The sequence below is a fragment of the Hirundo rustica genome, chromosome 12 (assembly GCF_015227805.2).
Source record: "Hirundo rustica isolate bHirRus1 chromosome 12, bHirRus1.pri.v3, whole genome shotgun sequence".
Taxonomy (NCBI): Eukaryota; Metazoa; Chordata; class Aves; order Passeriformes; family Hirundinidae; genus Hirundo; species Hirundo rustica.
The window spans coordinates 4275906-4296397 of NC_053461.1; the positions used below are offsets into that span (position 1 = coordinate 4275906).

At 45.6% G+C, this 20492-nt stretch overlaps 1 long non-coding RNA gene across 11 annotated transcripts in view; it reads left to right on the top strand.

The window, feature by feature from the left end:
• The window catches only part of LOC120758496 (uncharacterized), a 201240-nt gene that overhangs the window by 31405 nt on the left and 149343 nt on the right, over positions 1-20492 (top strand). For 8 of the 11 annotated variants that reach the window (XR_009208270.1, XR_005702899.2, XR_005702898.1 and 5 more), the window contains one exon: positions 2828-2946. This is a non-coding gene — a long non-coding RNA (uncharacterized LOC120758496). Of the gene's footprint in view, positions 1-2771; positions 2947-4161; positions 4631-20492 lie in introns of those variants that run through there. The other 3 variants (XR_009208271.1, XR_005702902.2, XR_005702903.2) reach the window with 3 other exon arrangements.

Consider the following 20492-nt stretch of genomic DNA (forward strand, 5'->3'; position numbering starts at 1 on the left):
GCAGCTCACTGCCAGCATGACAGAAAATGTCCTTGTGGCACTGATGGTTGCTTCCTGAAAAAAGTGTCAACAGTATCAAGCGGACTTGGTTGCTTTGATATTCCCTATTCATGGTGAAGACTAAAAATACTTGTTAAAAATCACTATTCTGATGGCAGATTTTTTTTTTTTTCTTTTTTAATTTTTGTAAACCCTTTCACTTCAGGAGTAGGGAAAATACACCTGTATGATGGGGAGAGGATTCTTTTTCCCCACTGCCAAAACAAATGTAACACTTTAGGCAGAGAGGAAAACTTCCCATTGTTTCATGAGTAATTGAAACTTCAGAAAAAATGTCTACCCTCTATTCCACCACTGTGGAGATTCTCCACTTAGCCACCATCTTGGAGGTACTGGCCAGCTCTGCCTTGGCTTTGATCCTGAAATGTCTCTGATCTAGAAAACCTTCCTGGAAACATCACTTGAATAGCCTTTCCTGTGAGATTTATGTTTCCTGCTGAGCTGACAATGCCTTCAGATTCAGTGGGATTTCCCCTGTGGGGGGTGGGACATGGTGTGTCTGCTCGGTACCTCAGGTCTCAGGCTCCTCCCGAGCAGAGGAGAAACCTGTGAAGAACCTCAGTCAACTTAAATACTTGAGGTTTTCACACTTGAGGTTTTTACACTTGAGGTTTTTATTAGTAGGTATGACGTTAAATCCTTCGTGGGTGGAAGGCAGCCACTGGACTTGTTACTCCTATGAAAGAAATTTAGTTTCTGGACTACTGTGCTGGCACCCCAGAGAACTATTTTGAGAAAACTAAGAATATAAGATTGGCTGTGGCTGGGCAGTGTTGCTTCACTCCTTTATTCCTTCTTTAATCTGCTCTTCACTAATCTGTAGTACAGCTGGAGGTACACTGATAGCGTCACTCAGACATCAGGTGCTCTTGTGCTGTTAGAGGCCACTGGGTGCCTGTCCCAGACAGACAGGGACAGGAGAGTTCAGACAAGTTTTTTGCTTCTAGTTCCTTCCCTTCCCAATCAAAAACCTGGAGCCCTGCAGCTCCAGTTGTGCAGAACTGGGCTGGGACTCAGAGAACCCATTCATTTCACGTCAGTGCACCAACCACCATTTGAGTGTAGGGGTTCCATGTCCTTCAAGTTTATGGCGAATTCCTTAAGGTCTCTTTCTAAATCCCTGATTCCTCGTGTCTCTCTTTGTGAGATCTGATGTGTCACAGACCTTGCATTTATGGAATCTGCCAGGCTGGAAGGTGCAGCCTGCTGTAAGATCACATTTACAGAGGGCTTATGCAAGATTTAAGCCCATATTACATTTGTTCCTCTGTGATATTTGTATTTGTCTTGCACTTTGGGCATTCAGATTGTGTGTCTTGGCTGGGCTCTGTCATATATGTTTAATTCCAGCTTCTTTGCTTTTCTGTGGGGACTTGCTAGGGAACAGGAAGTAAATGGAGTGTCTTGTAGAAATGCCTTGTAGGGAGAGCTGACTGCCAGCCAAAAACCCATCCAGCTACAAAAGCAGCTGTTTCAGCCCAAAGAATTTGTAAGCATTGTTATTTTCTTAGCACCTCATCATGCTTCTTGCAGGAACTTCAGCTGTCAGACAGGTTTTCTGTCCTGCTAGGCTGGGAAACATGGGATGCTTGGTTGGTGAATTCAGCTTGGTGATCCTGTGACTGACGGGGTGAGTGTGGGAGAGGGGGGAGAGAAAATCTCAAGGCACAGGAAAGGGACCACTCGGGCCCAATCAGTACTGGAGGTTTGGAGTCAGGTTTCAGCCTTTTTCCTGTTCCTGCTGACTCCAAACTAGAGCAGGTTTGCTATGCAGCTGGATCTGGGACGTGTGTGTGTGTGTGTGCGCGCACATGCCTCAGGCACAAGGGAAAGCAGGAATTTTCCTAGGCTGTGACACACAGTCTACCTGGAGAACTGGCTTTGTCCTGGCTCTGGGCTGTGGGGCGATACCCAGCTGTCCAAGCAGCAGTCCTGTCTGGAACCTCTCAGACACTAAGGATTACCTGGAATTAAAAAATGTCATTTGGGAGAGACTAATTGGCACAGTGAAAAGAGAGTGACCTGCTCCCTGTATCTCACATGCATATCCCACTGTCAGTTCTTTGACGGAAAATCCTCCACATCTTGACAACAGATATAAGGAAAATAGATTTGTTTGATCTAAGCACGTGGTTAAATGTAGCAGGCTGGCTCCCCTTTGCTCTTTGTTTCTCCACTGGCCTGGAGTAGGGAAATTCCTAATCCCAACGCTCAGATGTGCCCTCTTTGCCAAGATCCATCTTGCCTACATGGCTTGTGTCAAGGCTGTGACTGGCAGAGCAAAGCCTGGCAGCTATTTTTCTAAGATCATAGCAATCCACTGCTGGCATCCAAGGGTCTGCTACAGAGCTGCTGCTTCAGGGATCTGGTATGGAGCAGCAGGGACCTTCTGGGCAGGTCCTGGCCAGGGTTATCTGCGCTCCCCTGCCCCAAGCGCTCATGTCTCATGAAGGGAATGACTGAACGGCACAGAAAACAGCTCTGACACAATTTACAGCCCAGAGTGTAAGATCATGCCAGGTGGTGCTGCTTGGCTGCACCATCTGCTTCCTCCATTGTGCTATTACTGGGTGGGGGGACAGACTGTTCTGAGTGTTGCTGTTACAAGTATGTTTTCCCACTGTGATTGTGAACAGCATCACTGTCCTGGAGATGGATGGCTGTACCACAGGTCATAGAGAAAGCTGAGTTCTCCTTTTCTCCCCCTCTAGGCCCTTGCCAGACCCATGGGACTCTAACCTACGTTCTCAAAATTCTCCATTTTCAGTTTGGTTGCAGCTGGCTGTGCTGTGCCCTGCATCAGCCTGCAGAGAGCCTGTGTCACGGGACAGGACACCTTTCAGCTGGAGAAGTCAGCCACTGTTCAAGCTTGACCCAGATTCTGAGGTAAGGGGTAAATCTGCTGTTGTTTCTCAAGCACAGCAGTAACAGCAGCAGGGTCAGGGTCGTGGATGGCAGCACAGCCACATGGTGCAGAGCTGCTGTGGGGTGCATGTCCTCAGCCCTGCCCACGTGTCTCCCCTTGGGGAATGGTTACAAAACCTTCTCTGCAACTCTGATGGCACTTGCTGTCCTTTACTGGACTCCCATATACTCATAACCTCAGCTGATGATGGCAGCAATTCAACAGCAATGCTAAAAGTAGTCAACTGCTGCCAGTCTTGCTGACTGGCTGCTTCAGGCCACCCCTTCAGAAAGCTCCAGAAACATCTGGGGGGAAGATGCTTGTCCTTATTGCTCTAAGCAAGCCTTAACTACAGAGCAGATGTCACCTTTCAACTTGGTTGTCTGAATTCAGTGGCAGCCTTTCACATGCAGCAGGATGCAGGATCCTTTCCTTCCTGACCAAAACTGTTGAATGTCATTTGCTGTGTCAGCCTAAAATGCAGGGGTGAATTTCACTGGGTAAAGCAATGCCTGTGTGTGGATGAAAAACAGATGAAAGTATAATGTGATCCAGCAGCTAGAAATTCAACTTAGATAAATGTAAGCTAGAGAAAGAAGGTATGTGGTTTTAACAGTGACTAAATAGCAACAATTAATTTTTGGCACCAGTTACCAAGGGATACAGTGGTGGTTCTGTCTCTTGAAGCCTCTGAAGAATCCCTGTCTTGTTAACTCAGCCAGAAGAAATTTGGGACATTAGATGAAGTCTAAGAACATTTTAATGCAGGAGACCAATATGATCATTCCTGCTGCCTTCTTTATATCTAAAAATGTAAAAATTGTAATTTTAAAGGCACTCAGTATTCTTTAGTGTAGATATTGCTATTCTGCAGCAATCCCTATTACCTTCTCCTTAATGCTGCTTTCCTAACACACATTGCTCTGAACTGGTGGATGGCAATCAAGACTACAACAGGTTAAATGCCTTGCTGCCTCTGTATAACATGGAATGGTGGTCCATGCCCAATGTGAAACAGGGACTGGTCTTTGACAAGGTTTGTGCTGAGGTCAACCCCTACTGAGCATTTCTTCTGGTGCCAGTATGGCCAGAAGTTTCTCATTCCACTGCTGCCCCTTTTGTTTGCTTATTTTGTTTTCATTAAAATTCCCAATGCCATCATAAAGCATAATGTGATTTCCTTTTGCCTGCACAAGCTTTCATCTGGAGAACTTCCTCACTGATTTTCAGCCTTGGCTGTGTGAATTTGTGTCTCCAGACCACTCTTGGAATGTAAGAGCTGGGGAATCATCTGACTCTTTCTGGGAGCTGTTCTACCAGGTGGGAGAGAATGGTCATGGTCAGAGATTAACCCTGAGCTCAGTGGGCAGTGGGAACCTTTCTGCATTCACAGCCTGGGCCTGCGAGAACTGCAAGGGTGATGAATGTTTCTGAAGGATGTAGAACAGACTGATCTAGTGACTGGAAGGTCCAAAGCTCTTTCTTGATTTGACCTGAGATTTGGGAAGTTAGTGGTTTGTAATCCTTCTGATCCTGGAATGCCCATAGGCTGTGAAAGGAAGTCTGGACCTCTTGAAATGCCCTATACCACAAAAATAACCTTACTGTGAAGGACTGTATTAAACTAATCAAGATTTTTTTTTTTTTTGCTGAATCCTTTAAAAATGTGAGACAATTTCAAATGACTCTGAATGTTCATTTGTAGTCTTTAAAAATGTGATTTTACATGTCTGTAATCCTATTATCTGTTTGGTGCTCAGTAAATAAAACAACCTGCAACTATTTCCTTTGACCTGCTGAACTTAAGGGCGATGCCAAAGCTGTAACATAATACCAAAGCATCCCAGCACTAGGGACGTGTTGATCCTCTCAACAGCCAGTGAATTCCTCTAGGCTAACCAGGGGGTTATAAAACACATCTTAATGTGCAGCTATTCAGCAGAAATCCTTCTTCACCTGACACTAGCCAGGAAATGCCTCTGGCCTGAAGGCAGGGGGTCCCAGAAGTCCATGGGCAGCTGGGGAGGTCTTGATGGCTATATTCTATAAACACAGCACCTTCTCCACCAGTCATTACCCTGCCCTCCTTACTCCCAAATATTTTATGTGTAAAGGAAAGCCACAATTGCAAGGTCAAACTTTCAAACTCCAAGGTGCTGCTTCTGAGAGCTGTTGGGTTGATCAAAATGTATTTGAGAAGTGCTGTGCATCTCTGAGATCAATCCAACAGATTGGAGATCAGGCAGACCTATGACGCCCTCAGAGAAGCAGAGAATGTTGGAGGTCAAAGGTTTGGATCATGGGATGAGGAAGTTAAAGCCCCATGTCTGAGTCATGATCTTTCGTTTGGCTCTCCTGAGAAGGGGATTTCTGTGCTTTTAGAAGAGAAGTTGTTCTGTTTTTAAAGTACTGGCTTTGATTTCAAATGAAGGAAGAGTGAATATAAAAAAGGAAAGTTTGTCCAAGTTCTCTTTCTTTTCCATAAAAACCTTGCGGAAGCACAAGTCAAATTCACTTCTGGAGAACAGGGCACTCCAAAAGTGGGAAAATATTGTACCCTGTCCCATCTGCTGTGGGTGACCTTCTGAGTCCAGACATGGAAACTCCCATAAAAGAAGCAATGAAGCACTCTGGGATTCTTCAGCCTGGAAAAGGGATGATTTGAGGGGGAATGTAACAGAAACCAACAAATCTAGAGGTACATGAAGCAAATGGGTAGGGACTGCCTATTCCTACCTTTTCCCATGCAAGTATTGGAGGCCAACAAATGTTGGCAGATTTCAAACAAAAGGTGGGTGCTGGTTCTGGATGTACCAGGTAGGAGATGCAGGGAACTTCTCATCAGAGAGCGTTGTGGGTCCAAGGGGCATTCTTGTATTCCAAGGAAGACAACAGTGTTTGAAACCAAGATTGTTAGGGATCATTGAATAGACAACCCCTCTAAGGCCAAAAAAAAAAAAAAATCTCTTCAGCTGAAAATGATTGAAGTTGAAGTAAATAATTTGTGTTTGAGAAGGGAAGTACCATGTATTTTTGCCCTATTCTTCCTCTTTCCTAGATGTCAGTCTATAGTTAATGTTGTGGTGGTGGGTGGATCCTTGCTGTGGACTCGTATGCTGCTGAGTTCTGAGACGCTGAAGCCTGGAGACAATATTGTTAATTTTTTTAGTCCTGCAAAAGAAGCATCAGCACAACTAGAGCTTCCTAGAACATCCCAAAGATGATTGGTCTCCTTAGAAATTGTTTCCAGGCTATTATTAAATTATCTGCAATCTCAGTGATTGTTTCTTTAATGCTCTCTCATATAAGCAGTAAATAGGAAGGTGTCTGCTTGCTCAGGGAAGTATCTCCTGAAGAATGGGGACTTTTGGGGAAGAGTAAGGCACAAGAGGGGCCAGAAGGCAAAGGGGAGGTCTAGAGCGAGGCACTACAGTGGGACTTTGGAAGTGTAATCATTGGCAAGATGTATTTTCTTGAAAAATTTCAGCTGCCTGTAAGTGGATAAGTGGCTTAAAAGAGCTGGGTAAGAGCTGTACTGGAATGGGGTAGGAGCTAGTGATGAAAAAGAAGCTCTGTGTTAGAAGGTGTGGGAATGTCTCTGTCCCATTTACTCCTGAGCACAACCAACCCAAAGGAGCAGTGCTGGCTATTGGTCTCCTCAGAATGGGAAGCCAGACTCTCTACTTTCCACATATTGCTATCAGCAAGTCTGACAGCTCCTCAGAGGGATTTTTGAGGAGTTAAATGTCATGTCTACATGGAACTTGTGTTGGGGAAATGCATATTCCCAGAGCTGTTTTTCTGAAAGCCAAACTGCAGGACTTTTCCCTTTATTTTTCACTTCAAAAAGAACTAAATCTTGTCACTGGCAGAACCTGCCTCTCCCTTTGCGAGGGCTCAGGTGTGTACACAGGGAATCAGAGAGCAGGTGACTTCAACTTAACCTTCCCTCTGAGCTTGAAGAACAAGCTAAGGCAATACAAAAGGGACCCTCTAAGAGACTTGTACAGCTGCACAGCCCTTATATTGGCCCCATGATCTGTTTATCTTTTGCCTTCAAGGGAGTCTCAGAGTTAGGGGAAGCTCCCCCAAGTGGGATGGCTTAAAAGACTATATCTGCTGCTGGGAAGTGCACATGCTTCTTTCTTTATAAGCCATTTGATGTGTTTTTCCTCTCTTGCTCTCTCTTCCCCTCCTCCCCTGCCAGCAGGATCTCTGGCTGTTGCATGCTTTTCATTAAATCTTTCTGATTGTAAGCTTGTATGTTCTGACCCAGGGTCAGAGAGTACCATGGCAGGAATACAGCTCAGCAACAGAATGGAAAGCTTTTTCTGGTTTGGATTATTGGACATCTCCAGTTATTGCAGAGTGTGTTCTTGTCTTGTGTCTGAAGACTGAGTTAAATGTCACCTGGAAGGGAGCATTCCGTAATGCTCCTGGAACACTGAACTTCTCCTCTTGAATGATGAGGGTGTCTGTGTGTGTGCACCAGCTGTGTCTTGACCAGTTTCCAGCCTCTAACGCTATTGTCGCTCTTATCCCACATATTCCACTTTTGCAGTATCCGTAGGAGGAGGTTATTTAACTTTCCTCGCTGATATCAACCACTGCCACCGTTGTGTTACTGGGTTTAGGTTGTCTGTCTGTCATGAAAGCCCCGCACTTAGTGCCAGCTCAAATCACCAATTGCTTACTCAGCTCCGTAGCTCTGTTATTGGAAGGCATAATCACTTCCTGCATCTTTGTTTGTCTTTCCCTCCCTGCTGCTGTACTGATGGGCTGGGAGCTGCCCTGCTGCTCCTGCAGCTGCTTTTCTCTGCCCCAAGGCACATGAGCATGTGGGGAGGAAAAGCAGTTCCTGGTTATTGCTTCACTTTCTTGTGATGCCTCAGACACAGGCTGCTCTGTAATATGGAATATCATCCCTCTTACTTCTGAGGGAGGAGGTCAAGGGGCATTTATGCCTGTTGTGAAGGCAGTGGAGTTTTCACTTAGAGGGGACAGTGGCAAAGTCCATCTGTAAGCTCTGGGCTATCTGGTATGAACACTGCTGCTGAGATGTTATGGGATGTGCAGGCATTTCTCTCAGTGTCTGGCCATGATACTGGCCACAGCTGTGGAGATGAAGTGTCAGGGCATTAAGTGTAATTAGCCTGATGAGCCTGTCATGGGCCTCTGGCCACTGCCCTGCCCATGGGCTCAGGGGCTCCATTTAAACTCAGTCCATGACTTTCCACAGCTCCCTGCGCTGTGGTGTAGATGTCCCACTCCATACAGACCTCCCACTGGGACCCTGATCCATGGACTGGCCTCACAGTTTGGCATCAAACCTGCCTGGTGACCACTAGATTGTGTCTGACTGTGGTTACTGTCCCTGGAGATGTCTGACCTGCACTTTGAGCTCCTGCCTTGATCTGCTCTATCCCTGCAAATGATCTGGGCTCTGAGTCTGCCCTGGCTGCCATCCCCAGGCTTGGCTGTTGGTCTCACTTATGTCCTGTGGGATGGGGGAGCCCTGCCCTGCTGACTGAGTTATCCTCAACAGCTCATCCTGCAGGGAACTGCCAGCCCTTCCTGAACCCTGACCCTTGAGAGGTCTCTGTGGAGAGCTGATTCTTTGGAAAGACTCATCTTGGTGTGAAACGCTTCCTCAACTACCAGCACAGCACAACAAGAGCGTGTGGCCTTGGGGATATCCTGTCTGCCCACTGGGGAAGGTGACACTGTACATCAAAGCTGTGCCTTCCTTCACATCTCCAGTGTGGTAAATCTGTTATCACCAGCCCATTAGCTGCAAAATTAATTAGCATTCCAGCCATGGGATGTGATGTGTTTCTCAACTCAGCAGGCTGGCCAGGCAGGAGCTTCTATCCAGCCTCAGGAAAGGATGTTTGGAGACTTGGGGGTTTATTTCTTGTTTGCTTTTTAAGCTGCTCATAGTTCCAGTATTTTCTGCTGCAATCAGCAAGCTGCCCTGTAGTGTCATGCTTGCAACCTTCCAGGACAAGAAGAGAAACCATTCTTTTGCAGAATCCTTGGTAAACAGGTTCCCTGAAAAAGATTAGGAACTTGTGGCTGCTCACACCTTGCAAGAAAAGATCATGATAGATGCATTTACAGAGCAGAGATAATAACAATCATCAACAGACAGGGGGAAATGGCTCCTCCGAGAGTAAGAACCAGACTAAGGGAAGAAAAATGTTCAGGTTAGATAACTATGTTTTGTGAGAAGAGAGGGAAGAAAATGCTGAGAAAACAGTGGTAAAGGAGGGACAGGGTGGGCAGCAGCCCCTGAGGAGGAGATGTGCCATGGCAAGAGCCCACCTGTGAAAATGAAGCCTCCTCAGTGATAAGGCTGTGAAATGTGTAAACACAATTGCTGCAGCCTTGTCCCCGGAGAGGCCAGGCCCAGCTAAGCAAAGGATATCTCCTGCCCTAGGGCAGCATCTCAAGGGAGGGAGCAGAGGTTTCCTTGGAGAGGCACTGCCACATCACCCCACTCATTGGTATTCCAGACACAGCCGTTCGTTTCCTCCCAAAGGGCTGGGAAATGTGGAGGCATTCAGCTGAGTGTGGCAGCTCCTGCCGGCTGTTGCTGTCTCAGGGCAATGGAGAGAGCTGTAGAGGGGGGATTGGCCCTCCCAGAGGGCTCTGCATGGGGATTGCAGTGCAAGAAACCTTCACCTGTGGGCTGTATTCGTGATTTAGCACTAGGTTGTGCTGATCCCTCTGCGCCCCTCTTTCTCCTTGCTGAGCTTGCCTCAAACTGACGGCACACAAAACCTTTTTTTCCTCTTTTCAGACAGGCTCCTCAATTCACCTATGATTGTAGATATTGAAGGTTGCAAGCTCTTGCCAGCCTTCAGAGATTTATAGCAAAATCCTCTCACATGTGCTATGTACTTCAGAGGGTGGAGTATGAGGGGTGCTCTGGGGATGGCTGGGAGATGTCTCTGGTGTTTTGGAGATCTCCATTTGTCACTGAAGGTAAAGTGGGACAACTGTTGTCCCTGGGAGCCCCCGCTCTCATTTCTTCCCAAATGAATGGATTTGGTGACCTAGCAGCCCAGCTACAGCCCAGAGGAGTTTATTGGGTGTTCTACATAGGTCCTACAAGTATTCTATGCATGGAGCCTACAACTAGGTCCTTGTCAAAGTAATAATTCAAACAGAGTTCCTTTGAAGCTTTTCTAGTTATTGTGGAGACAAATCAGGCCTGAAGAAACTTATTGTTACAGAAAAAAAAATTTTTTTTCCACACAATAACTGAAGAGTGTGGCTGTGTTGCTTGAAATTCAGGGCTAGATTAAACTGGACATCTGAAACTGGGGAGATGTGAACAATTGGAATCAAAGCTGAAGAAAATGTTCTTGTGGTCCCTTGTGTATCATAATTCACTTATCCAGATAATGCGTGTTCTGTGACTTAATTATCATAAAACCAGAATGCGTTCCTGCTCTTAGTTTGCTTTTTTTTCCCCTTTGTCTGACAATTTCTTCCTTCAGTGATCTTAAATATTGTCAGTATTATTACTGCCATTATTCTGCTTAAGCCAAATTTGAAGTAAAATATCCCTGCCCTGATTATAAATAAGATCTTAACCTTACCTAAAGTTGGATTTCTAATGCAGGGAAGGCATTGGAGCCATCCTGATGTTGGGAAAGTATTTGCAGCTCTTCAGGCACTGCAGAACTCCTCTGTCAAGACTTGTTCTTACAGCCTCGACTGTCCATGGTGTCATCACAGGAGAAAACACTTATAAAATACAAACTGTTTCATAGTAATTGATTTCTCTGGTCCCTCCTGGGTGAGGAAGAGCTACCCACCACATCCTGTGATGCTGAACAAGGTGTGCTAATAGACCTTTTAATCCTTCATTTCCTTCTGTCCCACAAGAAATTTGTACCTGCTGAAGGGCTGAGTAGATGATTGAAACACTCCCTCTTGGCACTGTGTAAATTCAGAGGAGCTATTGAAATGGAAATCAGATTCCCAAACCATCACCCACAGGGGGAAGAGAGGGAGCTTTGACTGTGTTTTGATAAGCTAGAAGAGATAAATAGACTGAAGTTTTGGTGTGGAGAAAATGGGAAAAATGTCTTGAGGATTCTGGTTGGTGCTTTGGTCATGGGGAGACACTGTTCTTTAGCAGCCTGTATTTTCCCAGTGAAACACCATTGCGGAGGCATGGAAAACACAGTCAAAAATGTACAAATAGGGCTGAGATTTATCACTGTCAAGAAACCATGTTTCTGAGGGTTTATGGGAAAAGATTGTCATTTGGTTATTGTGAAAGACCAAAGCAGCCTTATCTATATACCAGGCTTTGATAAGAAAGATGCCATGTCAAAATTCCCCCCGCATTTTTTTTACCATTGTGTTTGTTTTCTTTTCATCAAGAGTTTTGGGAAGTAAGATGTGGTTTTCATCTCTTAAAGCTGTACTGTTTAGAATCCAAATTGTTCAGGTCTTTTTTTTTTTTCCCTGTAGCAGAATGGCATTGCTTCTGTATATCACCTTTTATCTCTACTTTTCCCTCTGTTCTGAGATGTTCCATTGCCATCTGTGCCCTCAAAAGCACCTGAGGGTTCTGATTCTCTACCCAGACCCCAGATATACCAGCCTAGGTTTATGTGTCCAGTGGAATTGCCAGCACCTGATCCTGGCCTCTGTTGTAGTGTCTTTGCCAGAGTTCCTTGCTCTGCAAACCAAACAGATTTTCACCTTTGAAGCTCAACCAGCTCTGTCAGAATTAATTAGAAACACTCAAGTGCACAAGTTCTGAAGTGACATTCTGTTGATTCTTACTCAATGAATGAGCTAGGAAGTAATTTTTAGTGGAATACTGACTGTTAAATTGAAAACGACAATTGCATTTTTGCCAGAACTGGGCTTCTAGATGATAGGAGGTGTTAAATGCATAAGGTGTTGCTGCATGGCATGCCACACTATCTCTGGCTCCAAAACCAGAGAAGCTAATTGCTAGATTTTTCTCTGTCATACGAAGACTGTCTGGCCCTAAAACCGTACAAGAGCTCAAAATTTATTAATATACCCCAAATAACCAAAAAGCATCACTGAGTGCATTGCTCATGATAACACACTCAGAGATAATTGCACTATTGAATTATGTTAAGACAGTTTCAGGGGAAACGTGGGTTAAACTGCAACTTCTGTGAGCTTGGGACATTGGCTCTGGAAAACATCCACCTGCAGAGCTGCTTTTCTCTCCCTGGATCATCAGTAGGTGAATGATTTTTTTTTTTTTTTTTTTTTTCCCCTGTGATTCAAGTGGTGAAAAGCACAGAACTTGTGAATTTTGGTTTCCAAAATGTGTTTTGCCAGCTCTGCTGAGCAGGGGCTTGCAGCTTAAGGTCACTTAGATGGACTTGTTCTCTCAGTGAAACTGGTGGAAATGGTGAAAAGGGGAGAAAAATGCTTCATTTTGAGCTGCCTCTTTCACCAAAGCACTTCGGTTACCTTAAAACCTTTAGATCAAAAAAGTCTGAAAGGGCAATTCTGCATCACAAAGGAGAGCAGGAGAAATGCAGAGCACCCACAGCTGGGAGTGCTGGAGGAAAAATCCATCCCACTATCCTGGAAAACTCAGCATTTGAACACTGGAGTGAAAAGGGTGAAATACAGCTCTCCTGGACAATGTCTTCCAGGGAAAATTCCTTCTTGGGCTAAAGTTTGGCACCAGGAGACAGGTGAGACATTCCTCAATCAGCCTCAATCAGGAGGAAATTGAAAGCAGAGATAGGAACAAGCTATGGGCAATTTGAATTGCTTTCATTATTCAATTAACTTTGCATCATGCAGAGATGGGGAGTTCTGATAATGCGGTGAACTGTTACTCGGGAGTCCTCTGGACTTTTAGGACTTTTTGATGGCGTGCCTGATAAGAAGAGTGTCCTGAGATGAAGACCAGAATCCCTGGAGGAGCCCTTCAGGTATTGTGTTCAAGGGAGATGGCAACTAATGTTTGGCATATAGGGTTTCCCTAAGCTCTTAGGCTAACCTCATCTGGACTTTTCTGCTTGCCAGCTACTGTTACTATTGTAAAAATTTTACCCCTCGGTTGAGTGGGATCAGCCTGGAGTTGCTTTCAGACAGAAGCTGCTCTCTAGTTTTAAAAACCATTGCACAGAAATTTGCCTTCGTTTCAGAACAGAGACCAGGGAGCAGCAGCGACAGCAGATGGCTTAGAAAGTGTGAACCCAAGAAATGGCTATACCTGGCTTTGCCAGCCCAGCCGCGAGAAAGAAGGGGACAAGCCATGGGTGACTGAGCTGAGCTGCTTTGCAGAATCCTGGGCGGACACCTCCACCTTTCATTGCCAGGGACTGCGTACCGGCATCTCTCTCTCGGCTGTAAATGCCAGGAGAAAAAAGCATGCCGTGCATACTTTCGGGAATTACAGGGAGGATCAGGTTTCCCCTGCTCTCCTCCGTGGTGACCCTAGACCCAGGTACATCTAAATAGGGTTGTCTGAAATGCTTACGAATGGCGTACTTGGAGCCCTTAGGGTTGTAAATAACCATTTATAAAGGCTTTTGAAATGCAGTGGTTCTGTCAGCACCACCGTATTCAGACTTTCCACCCTCCTCTTTGTTTCTTGTGTTGCTCCGTTGTAGAAAAACACAGAATTGGTGATAAAGCTGTGCTTGAAATACAGCCTGGCAAATAGATGATTTTGTGCCCTTGGCCACCTGGTGCAAGGAGGGGCCGCCCTGGGTTGACTGGCCTGTGCCAGGCAGGGATCCAGGGATTGCCCTGGCAGGTGGGGATCCTTACATCTGCTCTGGGGCTTGGGGAGCAGGGGAGGAAGCTCTCTGAAATTAAGTTAGAGCTCTCCTGCGGGGATAGGTTTGCAGTTTCTTTGCTTAGGGAAGCCTGGGCACTTAGCAAGCTTGAGAGGGGAAAGAAGGGAGGACATACCTCGCTTCTCATGCGTGTGGTAGGTTTCTATTATTTTATTATTATTTAAGTCTCAGACTGATAAACACTAAACAGTTTGAATGTGTGGCCCTGTGTGTGCCCCTAAAGGCTGTGGCCAAGCCTCAAAGGCGCCTCTCAAGAGAATTTTTACTGAGAACTTTGTGAGTAATGCATTGAGAGGTGCCTCAGGGCACGTGGTGTTGTGCTGGGTACTGTTTGGAAGAAACAAAGCCCTGAGAGCTCCTGAGTTAAAGGTGATTGAGAGTGAACGGGTAATTTGGATTTTATTGTCTGGTTATTTTATCTGTATGTGGGGAAAGAGCTCTACCTTCCCCTCCAGTTCTCAGCCTTTCTTCAGGTGCAATTTCACTCCTTTGGTGCTTGCCTTTTGACTTCTTGCCCAAGTTGATCAAGTAATAGGCCTGTTCCTGGCCTTTTGCTCCTGAGTACATGCCCAGGTTAATGGGAAGTCAGAGTTTCTCTGACCATGCTTTTGTTTGAAGGAAACTTTTTCCAGGAAACTCTGCAATGTCAGTTCATGTAGATAGGCTTGAAGAGAGGGATGCTGGAGAGACAGACAGACATGGCAGCAGGGAATGCTATGCAAGCTCCTGCCCAAACACAGCACTAGTGGCTGGATCCCAGCCTGTGAGTTATTTACGGAGCTGCTTGCTTGCAGGACGCACAGGTGTGTAGGATTGGGAAAAACTGCAGACACAGGTGTCTTCTGGATAAGCTGTAAGGGAGCTGGAATTCTCAAAATTGTTTTGGGAGTTGAGAGCTGGGAAAACTTGCCCTGTGAGAAAGTTTTGAGGAAGGAAAATGAATTATTTTCGCAGGTAGCTTCTGGTCCTCTCCCAGTAAAGTGCTGCCAACAGAGAAACTGGGGTGGTAGAAGATGGTGCCCAGGTCAGGAGTCCCAGGCTCATGTAGTAAAATCTGGGAGAAGTAGAACAGGGCCAAGCAGGAGAGAAGCACAAGCTGTTACTGGAATCTGCTTAGAGCCTTGAGATCTGTTAAACCAGTGTGAAAACCCTGCAGCCAAAGGTGCTGGCCGGGAAGCCCAGCAACAAAAGGGAAGTTCAGAGAATTCACAGAATGTTCTGAGATGGAAGGGACCCACAAGGATCATCGAGTCCAGCTCTCAAGTGAATGTACAGGGATTAAACCAAGTTCATTGCTTCCAAACAAGGAAATAGAGGACTATCTCCAAAACAAGTTGATTTAGCTGACAGGTGATGACTCGTTGTGCCCCTGGGCAGGAGGTGGGATCAGACTGATTTTAATTGAAGTTCTTGGGTCTGCTGGCTCAAGTGCCTTGTTTCAGGGATAAATTACAGTGTATTCTGGGACTGTTGTATAGACTTGAGTGTTGGTGGGTCAGTTGCATTAAAACTTCTCCAAAGTACTGGTGCGATGATTAAGCAATAGCTTGTAATAAACTAAAATGTGTGTACTGTACATAATGATCAACAACAAGGAGGAGCAGCAGGAGAAGGACAGGAGAGGAAGAGAAATGTTTTCTGGTGAGGAGTATAAAATGGTGGGTGGGTTTTGTTTGTTTTTTTTTTTTTTCCAGAGCATGTGGGTGGTTTTGCTGGAACTTATTTAGAGTTCTGTCCCTGTCGTGGCTCTGAGGGAGTGAGCAATGGATGTTCTGTGCTGCCAGGCAGTTTGTTCCTCACAGGCATCACTGTGTAACAGATCTGTGTAAGAGCCGCTCTTAGCATGTCTGTTAAAATGATAAATGCTGTGTATTGCACAGGGCTCAATGCATTGGAGTTCACGCAAGACAAGCAGGAGGGAAAATGAAGATGCAGAGCAGGGTTACAATGTGCCCTAGGGAGGCACAAGGTCTCCCCGTTCCTCAGTCCCTTCTACGTGTGTGCAAGGCGCTCCCTCCTTGGCCTGCCCTGCCCCTTGGGGTTTGCTGGTGTTTTATGTGCTCCTCAAGAGCAGCCCTTTAAACCTGAGCAGCCCAGCATGAGCTGTTTCCCTCCTCCTCTGGGATGTCACAGATATCTGTGGCATGACTGAGTCAAACTGTGTCACTCAGCTTCAGAGCTCACACAAGGCTCATCTAGGCCTTCACAGAAAAGATCCACAATTCCCTTAGTGCCTGTACAGATTTTTCCACAGTGCGGTTTTTGGCTGCTTAGTCACAGAATTATCTTTGTGTTTTAAGAATAGACTTGTCTACCATCTCCTTGGCTGTATGGCAAAATAAAGACTTTATTTGTCTTAGCACAAACACCTTGTATAAGTGTCAGATGTGCCAGCAAGTATGTGCTTAATTAAACAGGCTCCTTAATAGGTTTTGTTATCATTTTAGTGCTCTGTGCTTGAGCCACTTCTCTTAAAGGACCGTTTAATGAATTTCTGAGGCTATCAGACAAGTAATGTTCTTCGCTTGCTTGTTATGTAAAATTCATTAATGTTTCCTTTTGCATGGTGTATATTGAATCACAGATGTTATTACTTAATTAGCTTATTGCAATTTATGGGATGGTGGAGGTAGGTTTTTTATTTACTGATCTTATGCAGAACCAACCTGTTTAAAACAAGCAAACAAATAGAAGCTCAAGGTGCTTTGGTGTCCCTGCTGACAAATACCTCCCCTTGACCCTCATCATCTGGGGAGTTTTCCATAGCTTGCTAACCTTTTTTTTTTTTCATAAAAAGGGAGAAAATGTGCTGTAAGTTAGCAGGGCTTTAGTTTTAGGTGATTAGTAGGACTCAATCAACCTCATTTTCCTGAGCACAGAACTTTCCATGTGTATTTTCTTCTTACAAGCAAGCCTCTAGTATGCATTTCCTTTGAGTCTCACAGAAATGTTTCGGGGTAATTTCTTTGCTGGTATACTTGGAAGTACTTCCCTCACCAGTTCTGAGAAAGGGATAGAGTTGTTTTTCCTCTGCTTCCTTGAGAGCTCAAATTATTCACACTAGTGGACAGAATTGCTGCTTGTGGGCAGGCACAAATCCACAAGGTTGTGGGTCTCTGAAATGCCTGTGCTAGCTGGGTGAAGGAGGCTCAGTGTGTGACAGCTGTGGGCCAGAAAGGGCACGATGTTCCTGGAAAGACCTACCTAGTGCAGGTAGCTCTAGACAACCATCCAAATCATGGTTATCAAAACCATCATGAAGTATCATGTTCCAGTTGTACCTTCTGTTTATTTCCCTGTGTCTTTACAACAGCCTGGTGTGAAGTTATCATCCACCCAGGCTATCCTCATTTGCTTTCCTAATCAACACTTTTGCTGGATGGGAAAATTGTGCAGTGGGTCAGAAATCACAGTTGAATGGTTTCTGCAGGATGACACTGGATGTGAGGGGTGTCCTGGTACCTGCTCCCTTGCAGCGCCACAGCCTGTCTGGTTTGCACTGGGATGGAGATTGTGGAGTCTCCTCCACAAATAATGTAGTTATACTCCTGTCTTGCTGGGCTGATACTGCACAGAGGCAAAATAATAATAACAGCTTGCCTGGAGCATACAAGAAAGCTGTAGCAGAGAAAACAGGATTCTGCCAGAGATCATAATGGCAGAAACATCCTTTTTCCATCTGTGTTGATCTTCAGATTTCTTCGTGTTCCCTTTCTGAGTTTTACCCTCATTACAATTTGAGAAAAGTTGAGCTGCTTCAGAGGTCCCTCCCCTTCCAGTCTCCTTCTCTTCCTACAGCTGCCTCATTGTTATTTTTTGCTATGCAGGGCACTGAACTCCTTAGGAAATCAGCTGCTGCTGGTGAAGGCTGGACCTATTTGGAAACTGTAGCCACAAAAGCCAGACTTTCCAGTGTAATCAGGCCATTAAACCTCCTGGGGAATTTTTAAGGCTGTCTTTATCTGCCCTGCAGAGAGAAGTGTGGGGAGAGGCACCATTGTTCCTCCTGCTGATGACACAAACTGGAATTGCTTCTCCTTGAACACTGCCTCCGTTGGGGTGAAGCCTGGCTTTGTGTTGTCCTAATCCCTCTGTCCAGACCACAGTGACCACACCAAGTTAGACCAGCCCTGAGGCTGTTCCCCTGTTCTAACACGTGCCACCAGCAAACTGCTCAGAGATCAGATCTTTGAGTAGACTCTGACCCCATGTCTCATCTTCAACCCAAAATGTTGGTCTGGGAACAGTCCAATTGAATTTGGACTTTACCAACATAAACAACTGCTTAGAAATTTCAGAGCCTTATTTCTTTACTTTCATATCCTTCATCCTGTCTTCTGTCATTACATGTTTCAGCCCATGACTGTAGACTTTGCTGGAAAGAGTCCGTCTCTCTGGGAGTTGCAAACGTTCACACAGTCTCTTCCTCCTTTTTGGAGCAGAGGGGATGGATTTGAAGTGAAGAGGAAGTTTTCTCATGATGTAAGATTGCTTCAAGATTTTGATTTTCAGTATCTTCCTCCCAAACTGCAGTGAGTTTTATTGTAGTTTTGTGTTTCCTGGTAATTGACAAAAAAAAAAAAAAAAAAAAAAAAATCCAAACTGGTTGGCAGCAGCAGCAAAGGCACAAAAGGTACCCAAACCTCCTAAAACAAGAACAGTTCTGGCCTGTTCCAAGAAGCTTCCCCCTCCCAAAGTGTTAAACTGGGAGATTGCTGAAGCTGTTCTGTTCCCATGGCTGGATTAGACCTCAGTGAATCAGCCCTCTGAGAAATCTCCTTGGGGAATTCCTGTACCCCAGCATCACTTGCTGACTAAGTTGGGAGCTTCCTCAAGTAGTGCTGCTGTGTAGGACAAGGGGTCAAAGCCTTGGTGCCGCAGTCCTGGAGCCCAGCAGTGGATCACAGCTCTGAGGATGGGGAAAAGCCCTGTCCCATCCTACGTCCCTTTTGCCCTCCCAATTCCCCAGAGCGTGAGGAAGCTCTCTCCTCTGCTGTAGGTGGTGGATCTGGGGTGAAAACACCCTCGTTTGAGCTCCTGACTGCACCGAGCCCTAGACTGCTGCTCTCCCAGGAATGTCAGTGAATGCTGGGCTGCCTGAGGGAGTGGGGCATCAGGCAGGAGTGTGGGAACCAAAATATGTACCTGCAGCCTCCCAGACACTGGAAAGGCTCTTGGCTCTGGGGTGCAGACCGGCTGCAAAGCTGCAGAGAACAGGTGAAAAGACTGTGGGGTTTGTGTTGCTCAGGAGCTCACCAAAAGCTGGTGGAATAAATTGGAGAGCAGAATTCATCCCATTAGACACAGGCAGAGAGATTTTACTTTTGAGCTTTTAACTTGATTTGCCTTGTGTGACATGCCTGCCTTTTCTCTCTTTAGAATTATCTTGTCCTGTTTGTACCATTTTAGTGCTCTAATGAAACCCAGTCATGGGGCCAGAAGCCTTTGACTTCTGGCTTGGCTGCCTCCAAGACCAGATGTGGCAATTTTACCTCCCAATCTGTCTGATTCAGCCCAGTCCCAAACAGCTTTTAACTGATGAAGAAAAGGAGACAAATGCTTGTCAAAGTTGCTCTGGTTGAAAGGAGCAGAGCTGGGAAAGTGTTTTGGCCATCAGGGCTCCAGATCCCTGCCCAGCCAGGAGGGTTTGCTGCCTGCAGTGCTCAGTGACACGTGCTTGTGTGGGGCCTGCACATACTAATTTTGAGCTGTACATTTTCTTCCAGGAAATCTTGGCTTTATAACTTCCTAGGAATAGTTTGTTCATTGGAAAACCCCCTCCTGCCATATGGGAAGGAGCATTCTCACTTGTACCCTGTAAAATATACATTAAGTTTTTTAATTAAACCAACTTCCGGTAACTGCAGAAGTTTGGAATTTTCAGGGGCGTTGATGCAATGGGTGTAAATTTGTGTCAATTTCTGAGATGTACCTGGCAAAATAGTGCAGTTGAGTGGGTCTGTCCCTTGTTTGATCCATGGTCCAAGACACAGAAATCACCAGCATGGTTTGGCACCAGAGCAGCTGGTGCTGCTCAGGTGGTACAGGTTCTATTATTCAACAACCAGTTGATACAACTTGTGTGTAGATGGCTCGGGCAATTTCCTCATGTCCAGAGGCTGCAGCTGGCCCTGTGCCATTGCCTTTATCCTTTCACTTTGTGGTTTCCAAGGCCAGTTGTGCTTGGTTGGGCAATGCACAACAAGGGAATGTCCAAGATGATGAACCCGTTCTTAATGTTCATCTAATCAGCTCCCAGTTGTCCTCCCCCAAAGCTGACTTTGCTCGTCAGCCCGGGTCACTCCTCACACTGATATCTGGGTGTCTTTTTAGTGCAGCAGAGCTAAATTATCTGCATGGAACAAGTGGTGAAGGAGAAACAGGACTTACCTCCTCAGCAAATAGTTTACACTGGCATACACTGCTGTTTGCAAGGAATGAGACTTGATAGAGGTTTCATGGGTAAAGCAGGGTTGAGTAAAATGCTGTCAGTGTCACAAGATCCCTGCCCCTTCTGAGGATCTGTTATTCCTACAAAACTGTTTGGATGTTGATTGTGCAGTATTCTGGTGTCCCTTGTGTGTATGAGGATCAAAGCAAAGCAGTTAAATGATATTTTGCATTTCAGAACTGGAATTACCCTTTTCTGCAGGATGCTTCAGGCATAAATTTGGTAGAAGAACAGCAGCATGTGGCAGATC